Genomic DNA, 23,294 nt, shown 5'->3' with positions numbered 1-23,294 from the left:
AGAGAGGCAGACACATGCAGAGGGAGAAGCAGGCTCCATGCAGGGAGCCTGATGCAGGACTCGATCCTGGGTCTCCAGGATTGGGCCCTGGGCTGAAGGTGGAGCTAAACTGCTGAGCCACCCAGGCTGCCTGCTAAGTTATTATTTACATTACTTGGAAAAAATATTTTTGCAACCATGGTATTTATTTGTCTGGTCCCTCTTTGTGATCCTCCTAGATTACTCATTTATTCTATTGTTTAGGATTATCTATCTTTGCCATGTTCTTAGGGGAGCTGATTCTGCTCTATTTCCTTTTCTTTCTTTCAGTGCATTGTTCTGTACACTAATATCTGTATAATCTTTTTTCTCTTTTAGTTTGAAAAATGTATCACTCAATAAAGAAGTGCATGCCTGGAGAATGAACATAGACCTGTATATTTTGATAAAACATATGCAGAAAGCCTGTAGAGCTACTTTAGTATATATCAAGGAGTTAAACGTATTCCTTTATTCATTCAGTTATTCACTCAGCAGATACTTCTTGAACACCTAATGTGTGCCTGATGTTTCTAGATCCCAAGGGTGCTATAGAGCCAACACCTAGCCACATTCCAGGGGGAGACAGGCACTAAACAAATATCTGACAATATCTTGTACCAGTACCATGAAGAACAATGGAGGGGAATGATGGAGTCATGTGGGTGCTATCATAGATGGTGAGACAAGTATGAGCTCTCTGAAGAGGTGATGTTTGAGCAGAGATGAGAATGGAGCCAGGGTACAAGCCCTGTAGAAAAGTTGTTGGAAACTGCTGGCTCTTGGAACAGGTCTTGCAAAGCCCTGAGGAAGGAATGTTCTTGATTTGCTTTTGGAAGAGCCTGAGGCTGCTGGCATGGGGTACCTGAGGGAAAAGGTAGGAAAGGTCCAGGTTCAGGTCAAGTGGACTCCTGAGGCTATGGGAAGAAATTTGGGTTTTATTTTAATCTTGATGGAAAACCATGTAAGGAAGATTTGTTGTTTGTTTTTGAGATGGGAGGCCCTTGAGCATCTATGTATACTCAGATGAGAGGAGCTGGTCTGGAATAATGCCTGAGCAGTAGTGAGTTCATTTCCGGCATCAAGTTCAGGTTCCACACAACTGAGGTGGTACACAGAACTTGGCTGTAACTATGGCCACTCGTTGCTCTTGTCCTACCAGTGTCCCTGGGCTCCTTCTCTCCCTGACCCTCTCCTGGTGGTGCAGGGTACCCTGCAGAGTATAGCACAGTGCAAAAGCAGTGCAAGCAGGCTTGTTATACGTTCTGCCTGACAAGGTGTACCCACATCGGTGTTCATCCGAGTCTTCTGGGAGAACCTGGATTCCAGAAACAGTGATCCACATACTTTTTAAATATGTGATCTCACCAATATGAATATCTGTTCACTGGGGGACCCATCTGCACTTACTGGAACTGACGGCAAAAGCCCTGGCTGCGCAGCAGCTTTCTGTTCAAAATCCCCCAGGTGCACGTTTGGATGGCTATGCATTTAGTCAGGTGCATCCATTAGAAAGGATAATTTTGATAGACAAACTAATTTGTAATACCCCATTGACCAATGACGAAAGCACTCACTTTCCCATACTCCAAAGTACCTCAGTACTTACTTAACTGTTTGGAATTATCATTCTCATGTTAAAGACCTTATTACATTTCCTCTTGTAACCACTGTCAGAAGGACACTGATTTATCTGTTTTTCTAGTAGGAAGAGTGATCCACCATTGAGTTCTAACTAAAGCCCACTGATAATAAGCATTCTTCTTGTCAGTAGTTAATTTTCATCATGTTAGAAAAATTATTATCATATTGTCTTGTTCCTGTTTTCACTTTGGCGTGAATTTAACTCAAAGTAATAAATACCACACAGCGCAACTCAAAACAGTATGTCATTTACTGCTCTGCCCCTTACTCTCTATACCCCAGGACCCTGGGTCTTTTGTTGCCAGGCTCAGTTTTTGAACTTGCTGCTTTCACCACTCTTCCCCAGCATGCCCACGTAGTTCCATCACTCATCTCCTTAAGGTTTCTGTACAGATGTCAGCTTACTATTGATGCCTTTCCTGACCACCTTGTGTCAGATCACTACCCTACCTTGGCAGCCATTTCTTTTGCTCTGCAAGATTTTTCTCAATAGCATCATCACCCCTGGCATGCTATTTATTTACTCGGTTTCTTGTTTATTGCCTCCCTCAGTAGAGCACAAGCTCTGTGAGAACAAGGCCTTTGAATACCCCTTACGTCCTGAGATCCTAGAACAGCACTGCATGCAGAGGAGTCACTCAGGCAATATTTTAGAAAATAGAGTAATGAGTGATAGCTGATGAAGTCAAGTTGAAGCCTGAGAGGCCCACTAACAACATATTCTCTCCAATGGACCTACTTTCCATAGAGACATTGAAAGCCCAAAGGATTTGTACAGGCCAGTTTCCTTTAATATTGCTTGTTTTCTCTTAGGAAAGAGAAGTTTGCAATATGACCAACAGATCATATTGAAATGGGCTTTTGAATCCTTGCTTCTCAAAGTTTGCTCTGCTGAGCATTGTTATCACCCCCAGCTTGTTAGAAATGCAGGATCTCAAGTCCTACCCAACCTGCTTAATCAGAATTTGCATTTAATGTAGGTAATTCCTATGTAAAATTAAAGTTTGAGAAGTACAGCTCTAAATCACCAGACTTTGACCTAGAAATCAGAAGAGATCTTTTAGAACTTGGTCACTTAACTTAGTTTTGGAAATCAGCATTAGTAAAGGGGCCATTTTAAGTACTTCATATGTATTTTTTCCTTTTAAGTTGAAACAAATAGGGAATTTGAGTTGGTCACTTAATCTCTGTCCTCAAGTGCTTTCTCTCTGGGAGGAGGTAATTGGTCTAAATATATTTGTGTGTATGAATGTGTGTGTGAGAGAGAGAGGAGAGAAAGAGGAAACTGGGGTGTACCTTCCAGTCAGAGCAGGTCTGTGGATATCTTCATCTTCTCCCCGCCCTGCCCCACTTCTATCCTTTGAGCCACCTGTAGAGCATCGGTTGGAGAAATGGACTTTCTGAGGAAAATGATGACCACATTCTGTTTGAAGATAGTGGCCCAATGTTCTGGTCCACAGAAAGAATACCAACTGATATGTTAGTTAGAGTGAAACAAATAGTGTTTGAACTCTTGACACTGGGTCAGGCTGTTTGTGCTTTACATCATAAACTCATGTAATCCTGACAAACACGTGGTAAGATGAAAGTGGTGCAACTCCCCCCATTTTAAGTCATGAAAACAAAGGCCCGAAGGGGGTCACTACTTTGTGGAGTTCACAGAGTGGGGGCACTGAGATTCCAACCCAGGCAATCTGGCCTCAAGGCCTGAGCACTTCACTATTTCTGAGGGATAATCTTGCAAATTTACTAATATCTATTAGAGAGAAATATGGATTAAATGTTAGTTAAAGGCAGTTGTGGGGGATCCCTAGGTGGCGCAGCGGTTTGGCGCCTGCCTTTGGCCCAGGGCGCGATCCTGGAGTCCCAAGATCAAATCCCACATCGGGCTCCCGGTGCATGGAGCCTGCTTCTCCCTCTGCCTATGTCTCTGCTTCTCTCTCTCTCTGTGACTATCATAAATAAATAAAAATTAAAAAAACAAAAAAGGCAGTTGTGGGCACTTCAGTGGGACTCCTTTGAAAGGCACAAATAGGGCATACTGAATTTTGAGCTGAGTGATCAACCTTTGTTTATTTATTTCGAGGCTCCTATTAAACCCTTTGTTATGCAAAGCTGCTAATGTGATTCTCCAATGCAAAAACTGTCTGGATGATGAACAAGTTGTATATATTATTCACTGTAACTACTAACAAGTAGAATAACTTGAGATTGTTAAAATTGCTCTCAAGCCACCTTCAGGCAGTCATTAGCATGCAAGGGCAGGCAGCTCAACTGCCTTTCCAAACTTGGTGAGGGGAGGGAAGGACGAAGTGAGAAGGAACCAGATGCGTGTTTAACACCTTTTATGTGTGAGGCCTGCACTGGGTGTCTTACATACATTATCTTATTTAATCTTTATAACGCACCGATGAAATAGTATCATTCCCTTCCATTTTATAAAAGAGGAAAACTCAGGTTTGGGTCCTTTAAATACTTGGCTTGCTCTGCATCTTACAACTAACTGCTAACTGACATGGAAGCAGGATTCAGACCTGGTTTAGTTGATCTCAAAGCTCATCTCCCATTTAGCCCTTTGCAGAATCATGGGGAGCTACATTGGTGATGTGTTTAAAATATTAGAAATATGAATTTCAGGTCAACATATTTATTTAAAAAATAGGTATTTCCCCATCTTTTAAAAATATTTTATTTATTTATTCATGAGAGACACACAGAGAGAGGCAGAGACACAGGCAGAGGGAGAAGCAGGCTCTCTGCGGGGAACCCGATGTGGAACTTGATCCCAGGACTCTAGGATCATGACCTGAGCCAAAGTTAGGTGCTCAACCACTGAACCACCCATGTGCCCTGATATTTCCCCAACTTATTAAAATGATGTTGTTCTCAGTGACTTGACAACAGTAATTTAAGTAAGTTTTTTTTAAAAAAAGATAAACGGTTTCCAAAAGACATCACTGGTTAACTAAAAACAAGAGTAGTGGATGGGATGCCTGAGTGGCTCAGTGGTTGAGTGTCTGCCAACGGCTCAGGGTGTGATCCTAGAGTCCAAGGATCGAGTCCTGCATCAGGTTCCCTGCATGGAGCCTGCTTCTCCCTCTGTATCTCTTGTGAATAAATAAATAAATAAAATCTTAAAAATAAAAATAAAAGCAAGAGTAGTGGACGATTGGCTTATATGCAGCCAGACACATTCTCTACTGCATCTCCAGTCCTGGTAAATTACCCATTTGTTCACTTTCTGTGGGAGAGAGATTGGCTTTGCTTTGGAGGTAGTTGAAGTTATAAATACATACATATGTCTCCAGCCATCTCCTTAACACTGCACTCTATGGCTGCTGTGCATTGATCTGTGCTGTAAACACTGTTGGAAGGAAATCCACCCAAGTCTTCATTCTAGTGATTTGCTTCACTGGTTGCAGTTGCCCTAATGCTGGTGGATTCTCCAAATTAAAAACCTATGCCGATTTTACCTATCCTTGTTCTTGGCTCCTACTAAGACCTAAGACACTGTGATCCAAACAGGTCAGCCTAGCCATCTCTGTGAGGGAGACTTTCTTGGCATATTTCTAGACGTGTTGAGAGCAAAGTCTGCAAAGGAGAGGTGATTCTCTCTCTCTTTTTTTTTTTTACTAAAAATGCATAATATTTTTCATAGTCTGAAAGGAAGGCAGCTGAACCTCTCAGTTACTATGGAAGCATGTGGCTTTCTGCATTTTACAGAGTGGTTTTTGTAGCCTTTCATGGGGCAGCGGCCCTGGAAATTGCTAGGGAATCAGCATATTTCCCTTATTCCCAGTTTAAGTGGTTTCTCCCTCTTAAAATTAAGGGCTTTCTGGAAGTCCTCAAACCAACGCATTGTTATATTGCACCTTCTGGTGGCCTTTTTAAAATATGAGATCTTAAGTTTAATAAATTGAGGAGTCATTCTTAATGTAGAGTTATCAAAGCTTCCAGGGTGATCATTCTAATTTGAATAGCCTTTGCAGTGTCAGATGCAGAATGAAAAGAGGCCAGTCGTGTCTCCCACACCGTTCCCTTGTGGGCCTTCCTAAAATCCTCCAGTTATTCTCCAGTGACAATATTTTTCAGCTTCCTGAGGCAGCCAACAAAACTCTGATGTAAAAGGATTTGTCATTTTGATTCTAGTTGAAATGAAGCATTTTGTACAGTACATGAAAAAAAATATAGAAGTCTTTTCAGTGGATGAACAGCCTATTATCCATAGCAAAACTACTGTGTTTTATGTCTGTCTGAGAATTACTGATTACAGCGACAGCCCAGGCAGGAAGCGGCTAAGCTGAATTGTCGCGGCCTGGAAATGGATGGGAGCTCTATTTTTTTTTTTTTTTAAGTACTTTCACTCAGTGCTATAGTCTCCATTTCCTGAAGTACAAATGAGCTCTTTGGTTAGAAATCCTGAGGGGGAAAGGCCACTACGTAAATGGAGGAGACATTGTCTGACTGCCCAGCCGGTTCTGGAGTCGGACAGGAGTGATGGATAACCGACTCATTCCACTAGTGACAAAGCCTGCCTCTTTGACACCTGTTTACTTCTGTGGGGTAATCCATCAGGATTTCCCAGCTGCAACTGTGATGGCCAATTTGAGAGGAAGATCAGTACCTTTTATGACAAATGTGTCTCAGCTTTGGCAAGAACACAAAACAGTCTTGTGGTGCCTTACCATAGTGTCAGTATGCGGGTACCACGACCACAAAGCTTTGAGCTAGCCTTTTCTACCTTTTGGGTATAAAAACCCTCCAGGAGGGGGAGATAGGAAAACATGTAATCACAGAAAGGGTTGCTTGATGCGTTGAGGAATGTGTAGTCATCCTAATCGTATCATGCACTTTTTGTTCTTGGACTCATTGCACACAGCACGGGAGTGTGGCTCATGTGGCTGGTGCTCACAGAGGATGGGGGCTCAGAAGAGCTTCAGTGTTCTGCTGTTACCTTCTTGAAGTTCTTAATAATTTTTGAACAAGGAGTACTTCATGTTTATTTTGCACTAAGCTCCACAGATTATACAGCCAGTCCTGCTTGTAGTTTAGTCTTAAAAAGTGGCCAAGTAGGAACTCTAACCAGATATTGCTATCTCTTATTACCAATTGAGATTGCTTTCCTTTTTGGATTTTTGTTCTGTTTTTTCTTTTTTTGTCCTTCTGTTTCTTCCACATGAAGAGGAAATACGTATGCTGTATAGTTAAGAGATAGACAGAGCTGAGGTCATTATTCATTTACGTGCTGTGTGACCTTGGGCAAGTAACTTTATTTCTTTAGGCTTTGGTTTCATTACTTGTAAAATGGAAGTGATAACAGCATCTAACTCGTAGGATGGTTGTGAGGATTACATTAGATAATGCTGATAAAACTTTTAGCATAGCACCTGGCAATGGTAAGCACTCTAAGTAAGAACTGCCAATTTTATCTTTTACTGATTTTCTCCAACATTTTATTATGGAAATTTTCAAATGTACAGAACAGTTAAAGAATTTTATAGTAAACACCCATACCCACATCTTAGATTCTCCCATTAACATATCATTATATTTGCTTCATCATCTATCCACTGATCTGTTTTATTTTTGTGATGATTTCTAAGAAAGTTGCAGACATGAGTATACTCCTAAACATTTCAGCAAGTAAATCATAAACTAGAATCCATTATTTGTTTACATTTTTTTCTTTTGAGGTAATATACATAGAGTGAAATGCTAAAATCTTAAGTGTATATTCACCGAGTGCTGGCAAATGCTTGTATTTGTTTAACTCAAATCCCTGTTAAATTACAGAACATTATCATTACCCAAAAAGTACCCTCATGTTCCTTCCTCATCAATCGCTGCTCCTAAACTCTACTCCCAGAGGCAACTTCTGTTTTTTGTTTTAGTTTTTCTTTCTTCTAAACCTTAGATTAGTTTTACCTGTTAGGTAACTTTATATAAATGTAACCACACAGTGTATACTCTTGTATAATGCTTCTTGTACTCACCATAATGTTTTTGAGATTCATGTTAGTCTTCATTTGTTTGTCTTGTTGAGAACTATTCCATGTATGATATGCCCTAGTTTGTTTATCCACTCTTCCTATTAAGGGACATCTGGGCTGTTTATAGGTTTTGGCTATAATGAATAAAAGCTGCTATGAACATTCCTGTAGAATTTTTTTTTGTGTGTGTGTGGAATTGCTAGGTCAAAGAGGAATTATATATTTAGTTTTATAAGAAACTGCCATAAATTATCCCCAGATAGCTATACCCAGTAGTGTGCTTTATCAACTGGCTCTCCAAAAAAAGAAGAAAAATGAAAGAGGAGGAGGAAAAGGGAGAGGAGGAGGAGAAAGACAAGAGGGAGAAGAGGAAAAAGAAGAAAAAGGAGGGGGGAAGAAGGAGGGGGTAGGGCAGGAGGAGGAGGAGAGGACTACCCATAACAACGAACATAAAACTGCCAACTCTGGTGTAAATACTCCCACCATGGCCAATTTTAAGCCTCCAGTGTGAAGTCACTGAAGTCTAAGATTTCCAGAGATGTACAAGATTGGTTCTTATGGGCTAGTGCAAGCTAGCTCCTGCGCACCACTGGATGTACTGTTTAATATTCCCACCAACACTGTAGCAGAGGTTCAGTTGTTCTACACCCTTGTCAACATTTGGTATTTTCAGTCTTTTTAAAGTTTCAGTCATCTTGATGGATATAAAATGGTATCTCATTGAGGTTTTCAATTTGCATTTCTCTAATGAGAATGCAGGTGTGTTTACCGGCCTTTCATAAAACTGCTTTAAAGATGGATCTGTTGAAATCTTACCCATTTTTTATTGGAAAGATTTGTTTAAGAAACACTTATCTACCTCCACGTGTTGAAGATATTTCCTACCTTTTGTTGTGAAACCTTTATTATTTAACTTTTATGATAAGCATGCAATTCATTTCAAATTAATTTTTGTATTTGGTGTGAAGTAGAGGTTGAAGTTCACTTTTTTTACATATGGATATCCAGTTATTATAGCAACATTTGCCATGACTTTTCTTTCCCAATTAAATTGTTTTCATAAAAAATTAAAGGAGTGTTTCTGTTCCTTGTCTCTCTTCTGTTACAATGATTAGTTTGTTGATTATCATACCAGTAAGGTATTGTCTTGATTGCCTTAGCTTAATAGTAGTCTTGAAGTCAGATAGTGTAAGTCCTCCAATTTATTCTTTTTAAGATTGCTTTGGATATTCTAGATTCATTGCATGCATCATATTTTCCACAATTTTCATCTGAGAACATAGCGAATCATTTTTTAATAATAACCTATCCACTTTTAGAAGTTAAAAATTCCTTTTAAGCATTTAATGTATTATGAATATTTTATAAATACTAAGCACCCAATCAGCAATTCTCCAACACTGCAGTAAAACGTTGTCCTTATTACGTTATTTCAAACAAAGAGTAACTGGGGCATGGGGTTACTTAATAAATGCCATATGGTTGTTAGGTAAGGTAGGAATCAGGTTTTCTGCCTTAAGAGAGAGTGAATTTCATGAAGTCATGCAACCTGAAGCAAATAGTGTCAGTTCTTAATAAAAGAAGGATGCTATATTTTCTAGTGGTCTGCCATCAGTTAGAAGTCTATTTCTGGAGAATAAATATGTGCCAATAATATTGGCTATTTTCAGTGACCTTTTTTGACTTATGTAAGATCAGAAGGAATTCTACTGATTCCAAACAACATCCTCATTCCAAACATGATTCCTAGTCCATGTTGGAATTTCTACTAGGAAATGCTAGAATTTAAGGGAGCCAATTAATCACACTCACCTTCCTTTTAAATTCTGAACCACTTGAGGAAGATATATAGAAGTTAGATAAGAATCAAACATTAATTCTAATGCTTGCAAAGTTGGTTCAGAGTCAAGTGATCAAAGTGGGCTGTCTGTTTCTTATCTCCTGGATTGAGCCCAGTGCCCAGATACAGACTATGTAGCTGGATAAGTGGAGTTCTTCCCACCCCATAGAGTCTGCATCTGTCCTGGGAGGTTTCCCAAAACGAGGAGGCAGGAGTGGGGAGAAGAACGCATACAACCTGTGGATGTGTACAGGCAGCTCTGAAAGGGAGAGAGTATAGAGAGAACCTTGGATAAACATGAGTGTTGAATCTCTCTTTGCATTTGGGGAAGAACATAAAAGGGAAGAGAAGGTAGAGCAGACAATTTCCCCCTAAAAGGAGAGAGATGCATCCAAAGCAAGAGCACTGGAGGAAGAATCTATGTTTGGCCTTTTCAGCATGGGAAACCCACTTCTCCTTAGGGCAGCTTCCTTATTTTTAAACATCTCTTGTGATAAAGCTGCCTTTTTAAAGTGTTACCTTTTGGTCCTACTTCTGTTCTCCTGACACTCATGGAATAAATCTACATGTTGTTTCAGCAGAGTTGAAGTACCTGAGTTGATCTATCTTTGTTCCTTGGCCCATGTTTAGCAGTTCTTAACTTTCTCAGATTGTGAAATGTATACTGTATGTTTTCACCTGCCCAGCATCCTTTCCTCCATTATCTTTTCTTCTGGTAATAGCTCTCCAGTTTTTCTTTAGCGAACCACCCCCTTCTTGCCTGAGCTATTTAATGAGGTGAGTTTGAACACTGCCTCTCTTCAGTTCCATTGTCTCTAGTTCCTAGAGTGGGTAATTGATCGATCCTATGGCTGGTCAGTGGGTGCATTCACCAAAGTCACCAAAGTCAAGAACTCATAAGAACTTTCATTTCCAAGGGAATAGCTGCATGCCTAGAATATTTATCTTTTGGTATACTCCAACATCCAAGCATTATGGATACTTAGCAAATTTTATTGATGGCAAGTTTAGCATCCTCTCCATTTAGGGAAGAATTGAACACTAGTTAAATATTTCTTTAGCTCCATCGACTTGATATTGTTGGAGTGACCTCCAGAACAGCTGGAGAATTGTTGGCAGATTATATCTGGATCCTCTCCCCTTTGATTGCTTGCAGATTTCTGTGAATATGCAGGCAGGGCCCTTTCTATTGGGCATAGTTGCCTCTGTGAAAGTGTTCTGGTTTATAAAATAAAATCAAGTTATCTATACTTCCTTTGGATTCCTATAATGTACAATGAATGGTGATGTTTTTAATTTTACCCTTTTTATTTTCCATAATTAAGAATGAAATTTATTTAGTGAACTGTACTGGCTACTTAGTGTTTCTAGATTGCCCAAGGTAATTGTTACTCAGAGCCAGTTCTTTATTGCCTGCATTTAAAGGTCTATTTTTCTTTTGTTGTGATTTCTTGGCTTTACTCCTGGAAGGGATGACAAATTAATAGGCATCAGGTACTAAAAGTATTTGCAATTAAAGCAAAGTGGTAATAAAGGTCACCTGTTCCAAGAAAGCTTTTCTTTAAAAAAAAAAAACAAAAAAAAAAAAACGGCTTAAATCAGTGCACATTGTATATAGACTGTTGTCTTTCCTGCAACCCCTTTTCCACAGTTAGGTTTTAAATATTTTTTTCTGGCAGCCCCGGTGGCGCAGCAGTTTGGCACTGCCTGCAGCCCAGGGTGTGATCCTGGAGACTCAGGATCGAGTCCCACGTCGGGCTCCCTGTGTGGAGCCTGCTTCTCCCTCTGCCTCCCTCTCTCTCTATGAATAAACAAATAAAATCTTTAAAAAAATAAATATTTTTTTTCCTCTAATTTAAAATGGATAATAATTACAAATATTAATCTTTAGCTTGATTGTTGTCATTTGTATTTTGAATTACATCTGTTATAAACAAAATGAGACAGAAATAATGACACCTGTTTTAGCTTCATCTGAATAATTTATTTAAGAAATATTAATTGTGTACTTATGTACTTGCAGCTGGGGATGTAAAGACTCAAGGCTACAGACTGTTCCCTTCAAGGGGTCATAGTCCAGTAGAGAAAGATGAAGAGGGGGTAATTGCTAAGCAATGTGATTAATTCAACAACAGAGGAATGTTGGAAATACAAGGAAGGCTATGATTAATTCCATCTTTAAAGGTAGGATATATAGTCTTTAGGAAAGAGATGTTTTTTAAGGGATGAATAAAAGTTCTTTCTGAAAGCATGGGAGAAGTGGGAGAAGACCATGTTAGGTGGAGGTAGGAGCTTGTGCAAAGGAAGGCAGAGTAAAACAATCTTTCTTATTTTGAGAATACAAGCAATTTGATGTTTATGAAATATAAAGTCTGAGGTAGGAGATCTGGAAATCTAGGCTGGGGGATTATGCATGAAAGCACCTGTAGTTGTCCTGTGTTGAATTTTATCCTTTGGGGATGAGAGAGTTTTTAAAGCAGGGCAATGGTGTGATTAGCATTGTATTTGATAAAATCTCTCTGGAAGGCATCTATGGGTAGATGTTACTTACTAATTTTAATGGAGCATGCAGTCAGCAGTCTACTATTTATGATAATATGAGTCTAGGAAAGCATACATAACTGAAATCTTGGCATAAGCAAAAAATAGATATTATTCCCATTCCACTGTCACTAAGTAACTGTATGACTTTGGGAAAGTCATTTAACTTTTCTTGGTCTTGGTTTCCTTCTGCTTCCTTATCTGATCAGTGAGACAGTTGAATAGACTGTCTGAAGTCTCCTCCACTGCTAATATTTTATGGATGTCACCAAGTGGATTTAGTTTCCTTCCTTACTATGCCAGATAAGAGAGCTTAAGTGTCTTGTTCTACCAACAAAAGATAGGGCATGTTATGTTTTCTAGGGATAGTTTATTCTGATTAATGGACAATTGCTGGGCCTCTTTTAGAATGGTTTATTCTTTGATTAATATGAAACTTCATATCCTGGGTTCCTGATAAAAGTTTAAAAATCCAAGAAGATTGAAGGCAGAAATCATGTTTTATTTATCTTTGTATCTCTGCAATCCTGGAGTGGATTTTATTTCTAAAGAATTAACTGGCAGAAATTTTGGGGGGCCCTTTCAGTTGGCTTTTCCCTCTCTCATATTTTCTATGCATCTACTTTTCTATTCTTAGTTTGAGGCATTCTATTTCATTTATTTCAAGGGTTATAGATTCAACAGAAAAGGTAGGAAAAATAACTGTTTTGTGTCACTGGAATGGGTTGAAGAGTATTGGCTTTTCCTCATAATGTTTTTCATTCAAAATCAAAATAATATGGTGTCAAAATAGTTGTTCCTAAGTGAAGGAATTAGTACAAATGACCTCAGAGAACCAAATCAGAAATATTTTATCCTGTGCTTTAGAGTTTGTGATAATTCAGCTATCAACATATGGGTTAGAATATAATCATGGTCTGATTGAGTCTTTTCACCTTTATGATACCAATTCTGATGTAACATACTTGACTTTTGATGTGATACTTCTGCCTTTCAGTATCAATGCAAAAAAGATGATTAGAGTCCTAGAAGTACTTAAATACCATTTCACAATGACCATAAAGATAAAAGAATTACAACATTTTCTATCACATTTACATTTTTAAAATATGTGAAAAATTCAGTTTTCTGTGAGCTAGATGGAAAAGTACCTAGGAAATCATACTATTGTGAAATTCACATTCAGTACCCTCACTGTTCACTTCAGAAAGTGTTTATATAAGGCTTAATGAAAGAAAAAAACGACAACTTCTCTGTCTTCATGTAGATTTGCATGATTTGCATATTATTTGCATAATTTAATGTTAGAATGAACAGAATCTTCAATCTTTGCAACTTTCTCACCAGTGTCTTTAAGTCTTTACTTTTTCCTCTAAATTACTTAAACTGTTTCTTGATTACATTTACTTGCTCTTTAGTTTCTTGGATAAAATACCTGTAGTTGTAGGAAATCCTTACTTTGATAGTATTCTTTTTATCTGTGGAAATTTCAGTGATCAGTTGACTTTGGAGTGGCTGGTTTTTTCATTATCATATAAATTCGGGTATATGTCTGCTAACTGAAGTATGCTACATAAAGACATAGTGTGATTGGCTTCATTCATGTGGAAGAATAATGGCTTCCATTTAGGGAAGACATGTACTGTATCTTAACAGCATGAGTCAGCAGAAAATGGGAGTTAACCACATGGTTACTAGATCTCAGCTGCCTGGATGTGAAACTCAGCTCTGCCACTTATTGGTTATATAAGCTTAGGCAATTATTTAACCCTCCTTTGTCTCACGAGTGATAATAAACTATACCTATCTAAATAGGTACCTATTTAGATAACAAACGGTATTTATTAATTAGAGTTGGTTGTAAAAACCAAATAAATTAATTCTTTAGAAAACAAATGTTTTCTAAATCTAAACAATTCTTTAGATCAAAATGTTAAAAAATTTAGCTATTATCATTTGAGGTCCTGCTCATTCCTTTTCAATTTGATACCAGAAAGTGATATAGGAAGAGGGATCTGAAAAGTCTGTATTTTTTAATGTTGAGAAGGGCTCTATATAGTTAAATGTAACTCTGTAAAGCTGAGCTACTTTTAAGTTAATCATTTTGACACAATTAAAAGTCAGCAAAAAACAAAAACAAAAAACCAACCCAACTAAACAAAATCCCCAAAACACTTGTATTGAAAAGTGCCAAAACAATTTAAAATTTTAAGTATCTCAAAAATTCCTTAAAGATGCCCATAGCTTCCTTTATGCAGTGGAAAGCTGAAAATAAATAAGTCTGGTTTATGTGAAGCACAGGGTTCAAGGAGAAGGCAGGCTCATGGGGAAAAGGGATGTTTAATTTAGTCATGCTGAGTTTGTATGTCTGTAAATCATTCAGCTGAAGAGATCAAAGAGGATTTTGTATGAGTTTGGAATAGTAGTAAGTCTATGAATTGAAATATAGATTTGGGAGTTTTGGACAACTGAAAGAACCGAAGTTGTTTGGAGAAATGGAATAATATAAATGGATGGGCAGATGATTGTTGTCATAGAGCATGGTATAACAGTTTAGGATTTTTTTTTTAACTTTAGGATTTTAGAAGTAGAGCAGTCCTGGTTTATGACAAACTTTAGGATGAGAAAATTGAAATTAAGAGGATGCAAAAGAGTATAAATTTTCACATTTATAATCACATTTGGAAATGACTTTGCTGTTTGCAGACTCTTTTCACATTTATAATCACATTTGGAAATGACTTTGCTGTTTGCAGAATCTTTTGAAATAAAATAATAAAGGGCATTATAAGGGAACTGGATTAGAGGTCTGAATATCTTTTTTCTAGCTGCCTTGCCTAATTTCTCATACAACTTAGTCCCTGGTACAAAGTAGCTACTCCTAGGCTCATATAAGCTTTGTTTTTTTTTTTTTTTTTGTTTTGTTTTGTTTTGTTTTTGTTTTTGTTTTTGTTTTTTTTTAAAACTTCTCTAAAGGAGGGAGCAAGTTTCAATAATTTGACACTTATAAAACTTCTCTACATGCAAAATAAGTTGCCAGCAGTGATATAATGACAATATTTGAGATTAGCTGTCAAAAGTAATGTTAAGTGCCCCAGTGTAGGGAAAGTAATTGACTAAGGCAGATGTGAACATGACTTAACTATAGATAAGCCTGAGGTCTTCTGAGGACTTCTAAGTTCTGCTTCTACTCATGGTAAAGTTCAGTTGGGTCATATAGATAACTTGGGTACCTGATTGTCATCCCCTTGAGGATATGAAGAGACTGTATGCTACTGGACTTGTTCATAGACTGTATGTGCTATTGTTTTGTTCTCAGGCCTCCCAAAGGGTCTGGCTTTCACCTCGCCCCTACTTCACTCCTCACAGTTTTACATTGATGCCCTATAGATTTTATACTGTATTCACCACTCTGAAGTCCTTTGGAGTAGTAATGGTTTAATCCTATTTTTAAAAAAGATTTTATTTATATATTTGAGAGAGAGAGAGAGAGCGCAAGAGCACAAGCAGGGGGAGGGGCAGATGAAGAGGGAGAGAAGCAGATTCCCTGATGAACAGGGACCCTGAGATTATGTCGTGAGCCAAAGGCAGCCTCTTAACTGACTGAGCCACCCAGGTGCCCCAATCCTATTTTTGAAAGCAGTTCTATAAATTTCTATGTTGATTATATCAAGATGATTTTGACCATGATCAACCACCTTAAATCCTTAACTAGCCATTTTCCAAAAATTAAGGAGCTGTAAAGATACATATATAAATACACAAAAAGATACATATATACATACAGGGCCAGACAAATGCATTCTCCCTGTTACTCTCTGAGGTTTTAGGTCATAAACCATTCTACTGTTTCCAGGTCTTCTGGATGGGAGTATGTATGACACCTTTTCCCAAAGTAGGTGACTGAAAATGTGGTCTACTACTCCCCCAGCCTCTTTCTTGAGTTTTACTCTGTAATATTGCATCCATCTTGGTGGTCAGGGGAAGCAAGGAAAGAGGTGGACATGCCTCTAGCTGGTTTGGGACAGAAAGACTAAGGCAGCTTTTATAGAACTCATTTATCTTGGGTTTAATCCTACTTCCAGCTTGCCTTTCTAAGGTAGGGATATGAAGATGATGAAGGAAGATGAGTAAAAGAAGGGGGTGAAGAATGGTACCCTTGCTGTGGAGCATCCAATAGGAAGAAGGCAGGAGGGATAATCCTAAAACAAGTTAGGATTCTAAATTGCCACATCAACCAGAAGGCCTTTAAGCTTTGTCATACCCAAAACTTCACCTTTTATAACCCAATACTATCCTTGTCTCCACCATACCCATCACATGCTCTTCTTGGGAGTGGAAGTAGGAAAATGGAGGAGAGCCTTGGGCTCCTTTTAGAGATCAGCATTTGTTTATTTGTTCATTCAACATATATTAATATTCATTGAGTACTTTTTTGTATAGTCATTGTTCTAGACACTGTGTGAAGATATATGGCGAGTATGAAAGAGAGATTGAACGAAATCCAAATTTTGATTATCTATGGGTTTATACAGAATAAAAAATCTCAATCACTCTGATATAGTTAATCTTTCTGATGCACAAGTGTTATATACATATGAGTAGTTTCTATACCACCAACCTATGAGATTTTAGAGTCGTTTACTCCTTTCCTTCTATATATTTTAAAAGAATTTATTAATATATTGTATTTAATTACTAGAGATTGGCAAGTTATCCAGGTCCATTTTCATTCTGTTTTAAGAAGTTGTTTGGGAGGCATAACAATCTATTGTCTTGGCAGATTGCTTAAACTGGCTTTATGGTTTTTTGTCTTCTGAAAGCCAGGGTGAAGAGTGCCAGGTTATTTGGCAAGATTTCTGTCCCACTGTGCAGTCAGACAGACATATGCTGAGCTGTGGAAAAAACCCAAATCTTTTCTTGGACTAGGGACTTATGGGCCCTCTGAGGATGTTGGTCATGGTCACTATCATATTTGAAGAACTTTATATTGAAGATCTCCTAGTACATTGGTAAGATGGTAAACTTGTGGCTTTCTCTTGGGAGCAGATTTGAGCCATTCTTACTGAATGTGGAGTTTCTGGATTGCTGGTAAATTAGCTAGAGATTACCAACATAGGGATGTCCCCATGCTGGTATTTGGCCAGAGAAGCTTGGCACCAAAGAAGGCCTTCCTGGCCAGCCCCTGTGAACAAACTGGCCTAGAGTCTGACAGTGGGAATTGATAATAAGCCAAGACTAAGGTGCATCTTTTGGAGAACATGTGAAGTCTTGTTTTTACTTATCTTGTTTTTATTTCTTTTTATAATAATTTGTTTATAGTTATAATTGAATAATAATTTCTTTATAAATTTCTCTATTAATAATTATACTTGAATTCAGCTAATCTGTTCTTCTATTATACTTTCTAATTATACTTTCTATTATACTTTCTAATTATACTTTCTATTATACTTTCTAGGTGAAATTATCAGTTAATTCTAAAGAAAGAATTGGTATAGTATTCCTTTTGTTTTCAGTTAAGCTTAAGAAGTTAAACTGGATCTTTGGGCAATTTAGGAAGTTGCATACACTTCTGATGGTGGGATTTGGAAATCTCTTACTAAGTCCTAGAAGTAAAGAATCTTGTAGGAATAACTGAAGGTGAAAATGTGAAATTAATGACCAAATCTACCATCTGATAGCAAGTTTCTTTCCCCTGTAGTGAACTTCTTTGTAAAGATGGAGAAGTTGAACAGCAACCTGTTGCTCTCTTTACTTAACTAATTAAAAAATCTTGATTCCTCCTTGGTGAAATGGGGAGATTTCCAACAAGAGAGCAAAGTTTGCAGTGTTGGCATGGGATGTTGGAAGCTGGACAGTTCCATCACCCAGATCAACCTGGTCCAATCTTTTTGCAATGTTTTCCATATTTTAATAGCTTAATGTGTCTCTTGAGTGCATATTTATTTAACCATTCACTCATATTTTGCTTTTTTTTCTAGGTCTTCATTTTTGTCTTGTTTATTTCAGGTTTTCATGATATTGCGTTATATGAAGACATGACTCCCATGTGTCTCATTTAATTTTTTCTTCAGTTATAAATTCTGTTTTCTCTAGCAGAGATCAATGAATTTTGCTCTAAATTTCAAATGAGAATAGCTTTTATTTTTTAGTAACTAGCTATGAGCTCTATGACATAGGTGTATTCTTTTAAATTATGTTGTCATTTGAATATCTGCTTGTACTGCTGTGTTGAAAGACGATTGGCTCTGAATTAGTATGATTGCCTATTTTCAGACTGCATTCTTGAAAATGTGCATGAAAGATGATCAGTGAACTTCAAAAATTTCAAGATGTCATGGGGGGGGTGTGGGGAGCTAGTGCTAGAGAGCTGAAATATATCCAAAAGTCCTAATTGCTTCTACTCTTTTAGATACTATCTTCATTAATCTATTTATCTTATTTCATGTTCCATTCTTTAATTATTTTCTTTCTCATTGAACGTATAACTGACAAGCCTAAGTCTTATCATTTCCTGGCTAAAGCCGGGATTTGTCACTTTTGATAAAGCTAAAATTTACTTTTTGGTTTTGAATCCCAAAACATATTTATCTCCATTGATTCTCCTTTTATGAATTTCACTGAAGTTCAGTAGTTTAATTCACAGAGGTCAGACACATTTCTTGTTATGTTTATTCTTAGAAATGTATCTATTCATGTAATGTCTGGGATATAAGAAATCTATTGACTTTTCTACTCTGCTAAATTAAAAAATATATATTTATTTATTTTAGAGAGAGAGAGAGAGAGTGAGAAAGAGCATGAATAGGGTGAGGAACAGAGGGAGAAGCAGACTCCCTGCTGAGCTGGGAGCCCAATGCAGGACTCGATCCCAGGATTCCGGGATCATGACCTGACCTGACGGCAGATACTTAATCCACTGAGCCACTTGGGCACCCAAATTCTATTAAATTTTTTAATGAGTTCTTAGAACTGTTGATTTTTCTCAGCAGACATGTGATCTGCAAACAGTAACATTTTTGTCTTTGTTTCTAATATTTATTGTTCTCATTTCTTTTCATGTTACATTGGCTTTTAGTATAACATTAAATAGTAATTACAGTGGGTATTTTATCTATGTCTTTTGTCTCATGATTTTGATGAGATTTTTATTTCTTGTTGCTAATTTTAGCATATGAATGAATTGGTTTTTGTTGCCTTTTGGTTAAAAATGGGGCAAAAAATAGAAATGAAATACTCAAATAATTGCACATAAAAAATACTATGACAGAGCAAAGATGGTGTCGCTGCTGAAATTGAACTGGTGGTCAGCTAGTGGCTTTGCTGTACAGTAGCCTGAAATGGTCCCTGGGCAGTTTATGTTCAAAAGTCTACTTTGGGATAGAAAACATTTTTTTTTATATATTTATGAAAATGTGAGTTTTATCAAAGTTTGAAGTTCACTATCTTCATATAATAAATATGGGGATCCCTGGGTGGCGCAGTGGTTTAGCGCCTGCCTTTGGCCCAGGGCGCGATCCTGGAGACCCGGGATCGAATCCCACGTCGGGCTCCCAGTGCATGGAGCCTGCTTCTCCCTCTGCCTATGTCTCTGCCTCTCTCTCTCTCTCTCTCTCTGTGTGACTATCATAAATAAATAAAAATTAAAATAAATAAATAAATATGGCTGTGATTGTTAAAAATATGATCCAAAATTGTTTTAAAAATTGCTGGGATTAGACCACTAATGATCTGAAATCATAGAGGGTACAACTCCCTTCCTCATTACCTCATAAACAAAAATTTGAATGTGATTTTATGATAGTCTATGGATTTAGACCAAAGTAAGTAGAAGTATAAAATAAAGAGGGTGTTGAATAAGAAGAATATGCTTACCCAGAGAATTAAGCTTTTTTCATGCAGTTAAATTATGAGGCTCTTTAAATTAGACTCAAATTTAATTCAATAAATTACTTAGAAATACAGAGAACCAAGCACCAAAGTACTCTCTATTAAGAAAATAATCTCATGATAACAAAAAAGCAAGATCTAGAAATACTAAAAGATAACTTTGTAGAAATTTATTTGAAGAAGCTTAAAACTTTTTTCTCCCTGAAGTGGCTATATGTTTTGTTTTTCTTCTTGTTTTTTTGGTAAACTATAATGCAATAATATATTAAAAGTAACTCTTTGGCAGAGGTTTGACTGAGAATTCCTCAGGGATGTCTTTAGAGGATCAGTGGAAAATCAAATACATTTGTAGTAGGTTGGGACCTCATGGCTGGCTAACTAGTCTAGTGCCCCGAGGGCAGTCACCAGCATTCCTTATGATATCTGCAAAGATATGTGATAATCTCTGGCTTGGTCAAAGCCACTGTTCTTCTCTTAGGGTGTTTGATTTGAAGGATGTGACAGAACAAGAAGATATGTTTCCAGGTAGGTTCCACCCTCTAGCTTTGACCCCATTAATTCCTTTGTGTGTAATATCCAGTGGTCCAATCAAACTGGATTAGTAGCTGTTCCCCAACACTGCCACCATTCTTTACACCTCTGAGCCTTTGCTCTTGTCTGTTACATCTGTCCAAAATTACTTTTCTAACTTTTTCATCTATCTTACTCCAACTCAGTGTTGAAAGGATAGCTTTTAAAAATTCTTCACTTTTATCTTCTCTCTTCTACTCCTTTGCCACCAACCAAACACAAAACCAACAAAATCAAATTCTTTCTGAGTTTCCTTGTGCTTTTTGCTTCTATGTTACATTCTAATTTGTATAGCAATTATTGTACATTTTGGTATCTCTACCAAACTATAAACTCATCAAGGAAGCAAAAAAAGTATCTTATTCATTTTTTTCATTTTGTATTCTCTGCCTTCTCCGTCCTCACTTTTCACTGTACTGTGCATGTAGTAGATATTCAAACTAATATTAAATTATCTTGAAGATAAATTTCACCATTACAATGAAATAAGATCACTGTACATGGCATGCGCCATTTAAAACTCTCTGAAAAGGGGGTTAAATAAAAGAAGGTAAGAAGGTCAAGGGACTTTTTCTTTTTTTTTTTTTATTAAGTTTTTATTAATTCTGGTATAATTAACATACAGTATTACATTAGTTTCAGGGGTATAATATAGTGATTCAACAATTCTATACATTACTCAATGCTCATCATAGTAAGTGTACTCTTTAATCCCCATTGCCATCTCACCCCTCCCCCCACCCATCTTCCCTCTGATAACAACCAATTTGTTCTCTGTAGTTGAGTCTGTTTCTTGATTTGTCTTTCTCTCTCTTTTTTCCCCCTTTGCTTATTTGTTTTGTTTCTTAAATTCCACATGAAAAAAATAATATGGAATTTGTCTTTCTGACTGACTTATTTTGCTTAGCATTATACTCTCTAGCTCCATCCATGTTATTGAAATAGCAAGATTTCATTCTTCTTATGGCTGAATAATATTCCATTCTGTGGAATACACCACTCATTCTTTATCCCTTCATCTGTTGATGTACATTTGAACTGCTTCCATAATTTGGCTATTGTAAATAATGCTACAATAAGCAGGGATGCATATATCTTTTTGAATTAGTGCTTTTGTATTGTATGGGTAAATACCCTATAGTGGAATTAGTGGATCATATGATGATTCAGTTTTTAATTTTATGAGGAACCTCCATACTGTTTCCCGCAGTGGCTGCACCAGTTTACAATCCCACCATCAGTAAATGAGGGTTCATTTTTCTCCACATCCTCACCAACACTTGTTTCTTATATTTTTGATTTCAGACATTCTGACAGGTATGAAGTGATATCATTGTAGTTTCAATTTGCATTTCCCTTATGATTAGTGCTATTGAGCATCTTTTCATGTGTCTGATAGCAATCTGCATGTCTTTTTTGAAAAATGTCTGTTCATGTTTTCTGCCTACTTTTAAGTTGGATTCTTTGATTTTTGGATGTTGAGAAAGCTTTTTTCCTTGAACTTTTTTAAACCAAAATTATGATGGTAGTATACCTACCATCATAATAAAGTAAAACAGTATTGGCTGTCTAATGTCAGATTCCCTGGAAACACACTCCAATATGGAGAGATTTGTTTACAAGGAATTTACTGGGAAGTGTGGGAGAGGACCAACACCTGTGGAAGGAAGGCAGGAAGTAAGCAGGACTGGGCAGTTCTAACATAGACCTTAGCTGGTCCCATGGAGGGCTCTAGAGTGAGCTCAAAGTTGTTCCATTTTGAGACAAAAGTACCAAGTCTTTATATCACCATATTGAACCTTATTGGAAAGGGGTTGGTGACCTTGGCTAAGATGACATTTTTTTGGGTAAAGGCAACTAGAGACTAGAGAGTGACTTGGCTGAGAACGATTGCTGCCAACATTCCTAGTAGCTGGGGAGTGAGTGCCTCAGTTCTGAAGAGGGAATCTGGATGACATACCATGGCACTATTTTCTATACCAACAGGATTGGGATACTGGTTGGTTAATTAAAAAATTCAGTTAAAGAGGAGAATCATAAAAGACAATACATATAGCCATAAATTATTTCAACTTAAAATATATCAATGTGTATTAATTTGCCAATCTTTTAATTACAGGAATAAGGCCTTTATTTGAGTGCAGACTCTCTGGTTGATGTCTTATATCTTTTACAAGAGACATAAAATTATTGTGTAAAAGATTTAGATACTTTGAAGTGTCTTTTATATATAATTTGAAAGCAATATTTTTAGTGATTTGCCTTTATTATGTCTTAGTTTTAAATTTTGATTTTGTATCTTGTTATAGTCTAAATGCACATATATTTTAAATTATCACATAGTTCTATAAACTTTATAGTTAAAAATAGCACCCCTCTCTACCTTTAAGCCTACTCTCCATAGGCAACAACTTCAACTCTCTTTTTCTCATCTGGATTTATCTCTACATGCATCTCTATGTTTATATTGTTATTTTTGTTTTGATTTTTCAGTTTGGATAATTTCCATTGATGTCTGTTATAGAAATTGATGATTTAGTTTTCTATATCCTTACTGTGTCTGACTTCCTGGCCTCATTCTTCAACATACACTTTCCCCCTTGTCTTCCAAGTGTGGCTATGTTCTAAAATTGTGGTTTATATTATTAAGCCAATGTTACTATAACTTATAGTTAAACCATGTAGTGTGTATGTTTGCATTTACTTTTCCGTGTAACTCTTATTTATTTATTTATTTATTTATTTATTTATTTATTTATTTATTTATTTTTGAAATTGGTAATTACCAAAAGCTCTTT

General features: G+C 37.0%; 1 protein-coding gene across 20 annotated transcripts in view; it reads left to right on the top strand.

Annotated features, from left to right (window-relative positions):
* RASGEF1B (RasGEF domain family member 1B) overlaps positions 1–23,294 on the top strand; it is a 545,064-nt gene that overhangs the window by 150,298 nt on the left and 371,472 nt on the right. Inside the window, exon 3 of one of the 20 annotated variants that reach the window (XM_072809885.1) lies at positions 16,857–17,045. The exons of 18 other annotated variants lie outside the window; for them this stretch is intronic. The gene's annotated coding sequence lies outside the window, so the exon portion shown is untranslated. The remainder of the gene's footprint in view (positions 1–16,856; positions 17,046–23,294) is intronic. One more of the 20 variants, XM_072809884.1, reaches the window with a different exon arrangement.

This window comes from Canis lupus, chromosome 33 (genome assembly GCF_048164855.1).
Source record: "Canis lupus baileyi chromosome 33, mCanLup2.hap1, whole genome shotgun sequence".
NCBI classification, from domain to species: Eukaryota; Metazoa; Chordata; class Mammalia; order Carnivora; family Canidae; genus Canis; species Canis lupus.
The sequence above is the reverse complement of the archived record's forward strand: the minus strand, read 5'-3'. Positions and strand labels throughout refer to the sequence as shown.